At 40.3% G+C, this 9,937-nt stretch overlaps 1 pseudogene; it reads right to left on the minus strand.

Moving 5' to 3' along the window:
* Positions 1 to 472: 472 nt before the first annotated feature.
* Positions 473 to 1,855, minus strand: LOC136320353 (heterogeneous nuclear ribonucleoprotein C pseudogene; annotated as a pseudogene).
* Positions 1,856 to 9,937: the final 8,082 nt, after the last annotated feature.

The following is a 9,937-nucleotide window of genomic DNA, read 5'->3' on the forward strand; positions in this document are numbered from 1 at the left end:
CCCTTTAGGTTCTCCTAATTACCTGACCTCCTTTTAAAGCTTGAATCTACTCCCAGCCTAGGATTAGATTGATGATACCCTGTCCTCCACCAGAACTTCCTAGTCTTTCCCTGCTGGACAGTCTTCTGGACTCTCCTTGCAAAAGCTTAGGCCTGATGAACTTATTGGAAATATATTATTTGCTTGCCCTTCTGGGCTCCTGAACATTGGTTGAGAAAGTACTACACCATGCCGATTGGTCTCTTCAGATTCCTGCTATTCAAACTCAAATGGGTCTTTATTGCTAGTTGACAATTCTTATATTCATTCCCTTTGGACTCTTGCATATTCCCAGTTATTCTAAGCCTTTTTGCTTTCTCCTGGAATCCTTAATCTCAGCTTCAGCCCTGCCCTCTCCCTCTCAGTGGGTGACTTTATCTCCTAATTCAGAGAGTATTTAAGAACATACATTGTTTGATCTTCATCATTTTTTTAAAAACCATACATCCTTTTTATTGTTAAGTCATAAAGAGGTATCAAAATTAAAAGCAAAAATTACAGGGTAAGACTTAACATAACTACTAGGAGCATCAAAGGAAGTGAAGATGGGACTAGGTGCAGGGCAATATGAATTAATGAACATGAGAGGGGCAAGGATGGGGAGAACAGTGAGCATGTGCTGAAGGTACTAGGGCAGAGGATCTGGTGGAAATGTTGATCTTTGACAAGTGCCTAGGTAAGTAAATAATAGAACAAGATTTCTAAACCCCACTATGTGCTTAAGAGTCACCCTCGCCAATGGCGCTGTCTCTGTCATCCTCTCCTTCCTCAGCCTCTTTTTCATCATCCTTGATCAACTCCAGCTGGTCATCCCCCCAATCTTCATTATCATCATCATCCAGTAGGTCCTCCTCTTCAGCAGAGTCATCTGCACCCCTCTCAGACCCCATCTTCACATTAGTCTCATCTTTCTTCGGGGAGCTGCTGCTCTGCTCTTCTGACTTATCATTCTTCATCTCTACTCCTACTTGTTTGCTCTGTTCCTTTTCAGTTTTTTCCAGGCTTTCCAGTAGAGAATCCACTTTTTGTTTTATCTAGGTCAATTCCTTCTTAATGGCCTGAAGGTCATTTCCTTTCAACTTTGCAGACTTGGAAGAAGATCCTTGCTGCCCACTCTTAGAATTGAAGCCACTTTTGCTCCTTTGTGAGGTGTTTCCTGATACACGCTGGTGTTTTGAGGGCACTACAGCCTGAGCAATAGGAGGAGAGGAGGAACACGGGCTGGGTAACTGTATATCCTGTCATAATAATCCTGTTGAAAGCCATAGTCCAAGTCAAAAGAGGAGCCATACATCTCTGTTGCAGATTGTTTCACACCAGCTTTTCCTCGGTTCACTTTTAGCTCTGCAGCCAGATTAATATCTAAAACCTGGCCAGCAATCATTCTGCCATCCTCTCCTGCCACTGCAGCCTGGGCATTTCTCTCATTAACATATTGAATGAAGGCAAAGTCCTTATGAACAGAGCAACCCACAATTTTGCCATATTTTGAGAAGATAGCCTCCACATCAGATTTCTTGACCACAAGAGTATTGAGATTCCCAATGAATACACGGGAGTTCATGGAGCAAGGATCTGTCTTGTTGGTGACATTGCTGGCCATTGTCTTTAATGGTAAGGTTCGTCACAAAGCTGAAATGTAGCTGAAGATAAAAAAAATCTCACTCAAGCAAAGTTCCACTAACTTACGTTTCAAGTGATCTGTATCCTGGAGGGAGAAGGGAAAAGAGATTTGATTCTGAATCTCCTATTCCCAGGTTGCCAGTGGAGATGCCGACTGCTGCTCAAGGTCAGCAACACGGGCAAAACCACTCAGTCTCCGTCTCTTCACAAAATTTTGTCAATTTTTAAAACTTGTCATATACCTTCATTTTCTATTTCCTGTTATATAATAAATAAAAACACTGTTTTATTTAGTTTTTTTCCCAGCTGTTGGAACATAGTACACATAGTTGACTTATTTAAACTAATATTAGATTTGCCGTTAATCCAATCCATACCTGTGCAATAAAAGTATAAGGAGTCTTTGTTTATTTGGGAAACATGAGTAATGGTGGGTGGCTTATAGACTTTTAGTGGGCCTGAGAACTTAGGCGCTGAAGTCAAGGTTCTGCTGTGGTGTTACTAGGACTCCTGATGAACTCCGACTGTCTCTTACCCTTACTGTGCATGGTCAAAAACAACACCTGAGGAGAACAGAAGATGCAGAGTGGTGTCTCTCAGTCCTGTGGTCTGGAAGCCAACTTTTCTCAGCTCTATTACTGTGAAAGGGAAGCGCTGGTGGGCTGTTTGGAGCCAGCTGTGGTCTCTGGGAAAACTCTTTTACTAGTAAGATAGCCAATCAAAAAGTTTTGTGAAGAAATATATTACATTGGCAGGCTGATTAATTAGGGCAGTCATAATTGAACTTAAGTATTTGGGATTGTTCTTTTTAAAATGTGTTTTTAATTGGCCAGGACTCATGAAGAGTCTTCATCAAATAAGTGGTTTGTAGAGTGGAAACTTGACTTGGGTGGTAAATACACAATACAGTGTAGAGCTGATGTGTGGCGGAATTGTGCAACTGAAGCCTGCATAGTTATAAATCAGTGTCACCCCAACAAATTCAATAAAGAGGGGAAAAAAGAACTCCCATATCCTCCTCACCAAGATGCCATGATTCTTGACATTTTACCACATTTGTCTCATTGTTCTCCGTACATTATGATGAATCTTTTTACTGAACCATTTGAGAAAAAAGATGGAGACATGATGTTCTGTCACTCTTCAGACTCTTGTTTGTGTCCCCTCCCCCCCAAAATAGGCTGCTCTTCTATATAACCACAATATAATCATCTAAATCAGAACATCAACAATGACAACACTGTCATCAAGACTCCACACAAATTTTGCCAATGGTCCCAACAGTGTCTCATCTCTTTCTGGTCCAGGATCCAATCCAGGCTGACGTATTGCATGTAATAGTCGTGTCTCTTTAGTCCCCTTTAATCTGGAACAGTTCTCCTCTTTGACAGATGGTACAGACTTTTCATTTTGTAGCATCTTCCTCTTTTTTTTAAAAAAAAATTTTTTATTAAGTGAGAGTTGGAGAGCAAGGGAGGCAATGAGACAGACTCCTGCATGTGCCCTGACCGGGATTCACCTGGCAAGCCCCTACAGGGTGATGCTCTGCCTATTTGGAGCCTCTGCTCTGTTGAGCTTGACAACTGAGCTATTTCAGTGCCTGAGGTGAGGCCATGGAGCCATCCTCAGCGTTCAGAGCCAGCTTTCTCAAACCATTTGAACCATGGCTGTGGTAGGGGAAGAGAGAAAGAGAAAGAGAAAGAAAAGGGGGAAGGATGAAGAAGCAGATAGTTCCTTCTCCTGATGGGAATCGAAGCTGGACTTCCACTCCCTGGGCAATGCTCTACCTCTGAGCCAACTGTCCAGGGCATGTTCCTCATTTTGAGTCCATCCAGTCTTGCCTCATGTCTGGACTCGGGACATTAATAATATTCTTTTTAATGGCCATGTTAATACCTTTCTTCCTTCATGAATTCATTAAAAATATTTATTGAACATCCTGTGTGTCAGGTGATAAGGATAAAGCAGTGAACAAAATAGACAAAACTTCTCATCTCCATGAAGCTTATATGATATATTTCTTTATACAATTGTATTATACCTGTCTTCTCCATTTACCTCTGTGCTCTGTTAGATTCTTTCTATATTTTGTTATTATAGATTATAGATCATGTTTAATTGAACATTCTTTTATTAATTTTAAAAAATATTTTTGCCTGACCAGGTGGTGGCGCAGTGGATAGAGCATCTGACTGGGATGCGGAGGGCCCAGGTTCAAAACCCGAGGTTGCCAAGTTTGAGTGTGGGCTCAACTCGTTTGAGCAAGGCTCACCAGCTTGGACCCAAGGCCCCTGGTTTGAGCAAGGGGTCACTCAGTCTGCTGTAGCCCCTGGTCAAGGCACATATGAGAAAGCAATCAATGAACATATAAGCTGCCACAACAAAGAATTGATGCTTCTCATCTCTCTCCTTTCCTGTCCATTCCTCTTTCTGTTCCTCTCTGTGTCTGTCACACACACACACACACACACACACACACACACACACACACACACATTTTAATGAGAGGAGGGGAGGCAGAGAGATAGACTCCTGAATGCACCCTGACCGGGATCCACCCAGCAAGCCAACCAGGGGGTGATGCTCTGCCCATCTGGGGCTGTTGCTCCATTGCTCAGGAATGTAGCCATTTCTTAGCACTTGAGGCAGAGGCCATGGAACCATCCTCAGTGCCTGATGTCAACTTTGCTCCAACCAATCAAGCCATGGCTGCAGGAGGTGAAGAGAGAGAGAGAAAAAGAGAAGGGGATGGGGTGGAGAAGCAAATGAGTGCTTCTCTTGTGTGCTTGGACTGAGAATCAAACCTGGGACATCCACACACTGGGCCAATGCTCTACCACTGAGCCAACTGGCCAGGGCATAATTGAACATTCTTTGGTTATAGGTTTAGGTATGTCATGATTGTTTCTATAAGCTATGTTTTTTTTTGTTGTTGTTGTTGTTTTTTACAGAGACAGAGAGAGAGTCAGAGAGAGGGATAGATAAGGAAAGACAGACAGGAACAGACAGAGATGAGAAGCATCAATCATCAGTTTTTTGTTGCAACACCTTAGTTGTTCATTGATTGCTTTCTCATATGTGCCTTGACCGCGGGCCTTCAGCAGACCAAGTAACCCCTTGCTTAAGCCAGCGACCTTGGGTCCAAGCTGGTGAGCTTTGCTCAAACAAGATGAGCCTGCGCTCAAGCTGGGACCTCGGGGTCTCGAACCTGGGTCCTTCTGTATCCCAGTCCGATGCTCTATCCACTGTGCCACCGCCTGGTCAGGCTATAAGCTATGTTCTTTAGAAATGAAATTATTGAATCTAAATAGTAGATGTTATAAAAATATTTTTATATTGATTTTAAGAAGAGCCAGGTTTTTCCAAACTCTTACCATTGGTTATTATTGCTTAAAATTATTTTAAAAATTTCTTTGTCAAGTAAAGCAAGCACCCTTTCTTTCTTGGATCCTATCAGATGAAGAACTATTTGATTGTATCCTATAATTTTAGTTTACTAGCTTACATATCACACCACATAATAGCAGTGAACTCAATCATAACCTAAGTTGAAGACCAAACAGCTGAAAAAGTAATTTGTCAATGTATCAAAAAACTGATATTACTTGTTTCTGTATTACCAGTACTGGTACAAGGCCTGGTACATTGTAGTTATGCAATAAATGTTGAATTCAATTTTTTCACTTTAAAAAATTTTTAAATATGTTTTGTTTTAAATGGAAGAAACTCTCAGTATTTATCTAGTTTTATTCTTTTGTTTGACTTAGAAATACTTTATGAATAGAGTTTGATATTGAAATTCAGCCTGACCAGGCGGTGACACAGTGGATAGAGCGTCGGACTGGGATGCCAAGGACACAGGTTCAACACCCCGAGGTTGCCAGCTTGAGCAAGGGCTCATCTGGTTTAAGCATAAAGCTCACCAGCTTGGACACAAGGTCATTGGCTCAAGCAAGGGGTTACTCAGTCTGCTGAAGGCCTGCGGTCAAGGCACATGTGAGAAAGCAATCAATGAACAACTAAGATATCACAATGCGCAACGAAAAACTAATGATTGGTGCTTCTCATCTCTCCGTTCCTGTCTGTCTATCCCTCCCTCTGACTCTCTCTCTGTCTCTGTAAAAGAAAAAAAAGTTCATTACCATGATAAAAATCACAGAAAGACTTACAAAATGACAATAAGTGTCAAGGTGTTAAAAAAGTTTTTTATTTGTATAGAGACATCTCCATGGTTAGCAGTGATAGAAAATGAAATAACATAGGTATTCAGATAAAAACTCGTCATTTTGACTACTTTTTGAGCCATGGAGGTGTTTGGGAAGTCACTGGATTTCAGGGATGAGATTTTCTGGCTAATCTAAAATGTATAAAACTTTATACGATAAAAATAATGCAGAAACATGAATGGATTTTGAGAGTATTATGTTAAGTGAAATAAATCAGATGAAACGGGAGAAAAATCATATAATTTTACTTCTATATGAAATATAAAGTGGAGAGTAACAAATGAACTAACAAAACAGTCAAAAACAAACTCATAGATACAGACGACAGAATGGTGTTTACCAGAGGAGAAAAGGAGTGGGGGTGGGGCAAAGTGAGTAAAGGGGGTCAAATACATGGCAATGGGAGGAAACTAGACTCCAGGTGGGAAGCATGCCAAAGGAGTACACAGAGTCAAATTATAATGTTGCACACTGAAAATGATATACTGTTACTAACAGATGTTACCCCCATTAATTTAATCAGAAATAAAGAATTTACAGGATTTAGAATCAAGAGATTTGGGTTTTAGGTTTCCCTACACAATAAAATTATTGCCATCATTTAATATTTCTGAATTTTAGTTCTCTCGTTTATAAAATATAGACAGCGTTACCTTGATTACAGTACAGATTTGCATTGAGCATGCCAAATGAAGTCACACATGTGGATGCATAGTTTAAAGTATGGTATGGCCTTTGTGTGTGGCTCAGTTGGTTAAAGCATCATCCACATATGCCAAAGTTGTGTGTTCAATCCCCAGTCAGAACCCCCACAGGAACAAATCAATGTTTCTCTTTCTCTGTGTGTGTATCTCTCAAATAAATATGATACAAATTACAAATAGAAGATTTTACTGTCCTTCTTATAAACGTTCATTTGCTGTCATTTTCTGTGACCTAAGCATGATGGAGATTGGATGCTTGGTTTGCAATACATGTCACTCTACCTTAGAATTCTGTTTCTTTTTTGGGGCATGGAAATATCCCCAAATTGGTTGTGGTGATTATAGTGCAATGCTGTGAATAGAATAAAACCCACTGAATTGCCACTGTAATTACGCAGATAAACCAAATGATATATAAATTACATCTAAATAGAGCTGTTATTATTATTTTTTTAGAAAAGTCCATCAGTCATACCTGCCACTGAAGAATTTTAACTGGACATCTTTTCATGTGGAGTTCAACTCTCTGGCCATGTTAATGGGTTTCTGTTCTTAATCCTTCTTCTCTGCTGCTCTCAAAAAGTCAGAAAAGCTTGAATAAACAGGACCATACAAACCACACATATATATTTAAAAATCATTTGAACTGAAAAAAAATTATTTGGGTTTTGGAAAATTGGTCACTTGTATAGAGTCAAAGCTCCATCTATCTCTCCAGAATTTAGGCTGCCTTTTCTACTTCAAATAAGAAGACATTAGAATGGAGTAGAGGTGGAGTATGGAATGGAGCAGTCTAAAGTCTTGATTCCAGCTCAATTTCTGCCTCCTGAAAAATCTACTGAAGTTTTCTGGGCTTTAAATGGGCAGGGTAGAGCCAGATCACCTTGACCTCTACAGTTTAAATACTGCTTTTGAAGTTACCCTAGGTAGAGGTGTTAAAGAGCGTGTGTTCCATTCTTCTTATCTTATAGAAACCAGGACACAGAGGCATTAACTGATTTACCTAAATGAGCTCATAGCTGGTTATTTTCAAAACTGGCCAGAAAATTGCTAAAAACAACTGATGAAAACTCGATGCAAAGGAGAGAAGGAAATGCTTCTTCCTCACTTCTTCTGCCCCAGATGCTCGACCATGTATGCCCCTTATCACTTCCAGAGAAAAGAGATCAAGTGTAAAGGAAGAGGAGGGCAATGCAGAGGAGAAATGACACAGCAGGGATGGGCGAGGGATGGTGACAGGACTCATCCTCTGGTGTGATAGAATATGAAGCTTTTTTCAAGGAACTGGAGCAGTCATACCTTGCTCCCTTGTTCAGGATTCAAGGTTCAACTGTATTTGCCTCCCAAGTGTGCTTTCTGGTGGCGCTAGCTGACTCTTAGGGGCTCGTCTGAGCTACACTCTCCTATAGTGCTTCCAGTCTGGCTTTTTCTGAATGCCCATTAAAGTGAAAGGCTGTAAATCTATTTCCAAACCATTTTCAGACTTCTCAAAGTATTTTAACTGAAGACGTGTAGTTTCCCTTTCTCCACAAATTATGAAATCACTGAGCCGATGTTCTCTAACCACCGGAGAAAAAAATCCTTCTTCTTGTTCTCAGCCCTCCATCTGAATTTTTATTGAATATTGGCTACTTTTCAGAGAATAATGCTCCCAAGTGTTGAAGAAATTTGCTTTAGGAGATTTTCATTATTATTACATTCTAAGGAAGAGTATTTTCTTCATGTTATTCCAGCAGCCAAGGAATTGGTCGTGTGCTCTCTGCACTGTCATCTCCCCCTCACCAGTAGGGGGCACCTGAGGATTTTAACCAAGCTTTTTCATCCATTTCTATTTCGAAGAAGCCACATTGGCCAAGATGTATCTAGTTTTAGCCCTCCTCTACTCCCACCCAAGCAAGCTTTTGTATTCCTCATTCAAAAACATATCAATAAATAAAAGTTTTAGATAAATATATGGTAACCCTCTGTTACCTATCATTTAGCCTAGAACCCAAGATGCTCTGTGATCTGATATTTTCTGGTGAAGCCCTGCTTCTCTACCTATCTATGCATGTTGAGTGCTAGCATGTCACTAGTTTTTCAAGTGGTTGGCACTTTTGTACAGTGTGTCCGTAAAGTCATGGTGCACTTTTGACAGGTCACAGGAAAGCAACAAAAGATGATAGAAATATGAAATCTGCACCAAATAAAAGGAAAACCCTCCCAGTTTCTGTAGGATGATGTGGCAGCATGTGCGCATGTGCAGATGATGACGTAACACCATGTATACAGCGGAGCAGCCCACGGCCATGCCAGTCAAGATGTGGACGGTACAGAAGAAAGTTCAGTGTGTTCTGTGGCTCGCTAAATTTGAATCTGTGACCAAAATGCAACATGAATATCAGCGTGTTTATAACGAAGTGCCACCACATAGGAATAACATTACTCGGTGGGATAAGCAGTTGAAGGAAACCGGCAGTTTGGTGGAGAAACCCCATTCTGGTAGGTCATCAGTCAGTGACGAGTCTGTAGAGGCTATACGGGATAGCTACCTAAGGAGCCTAAAAAATCTGTGCGTGAGCCCACATCAAACTGCACTGAATAGGTATGAAACTGGGAGAGTTTTCCTTTTATTTGGTACAGATTTCACATTTCTATCGTCTTTTGTTACTTTCCTGTGACCGGTCAAAGGTGCACCATGACTTTACAGACACACTATATTTCTGTATCTCATCACCTTTCACCTTAGCCTGAAGCACTGACCTTGTTTTTATAAAATCAAGTTCAAGAAGTCACAGTTCAATTGCTACCTTTCTATCATTTCTCCACTGAGAAATACTGGCGTCTGTAACCAATCTCAGTAAACAAGTTCTAAAATTCAGAAGTTCTGTAGTAAAATGTTAATCAGGAATTTATTTCCCATTATGTTAGGAGAAAAATTAAAACATATTTTATATCATGCTAACCACCCTCAATCAAGTTCCTAAAATGTTGCCTTCAGTGCTATGTCTAAGCAAGAAACTATATTAGGGTGTGAAACACTTAAATCAAATAGCAATTACTTTATAAGAAATAACGCGTGTAACATACTATGATCTAAACACCCTTACAATGTGCAGTGGCAAATAACACACAACAAAAAATATATTTCTTATAAAAATATAGGCAAAAATTGCACAAAAAGTCAACTTCCCGTGTGAATTAATATTCACCAATGATGTACAAATACAAAATATGAAGAAAATAGAGATGGAAGCAAAGAAGAAGCATCGCAGCAGCAATGGTTTGGTGCTGGTTGTGAGGGTTATGGCCAGCAACCGGGTGGACGATGGAAAATTCTCAGAACCCATCGGCCTCCAAGGAGTT

This window comes from Saccopteryx bilineata, chromosome 1 (assembly GCF_036850765.1).
Source record: "Saccopteryx bilineata isolate mSacBil1 chromosome 1, mSacBil1_pri_phased_curated, whole genome shotgun sequence".
Taxonomy (NCBI): domain Eukaryota; kingdom Metazoa; phylum Chordata; class Mammalia; order Chiroptera; family Emballonuridae; genus Saccopteryx; species Saccopteryx bilineata.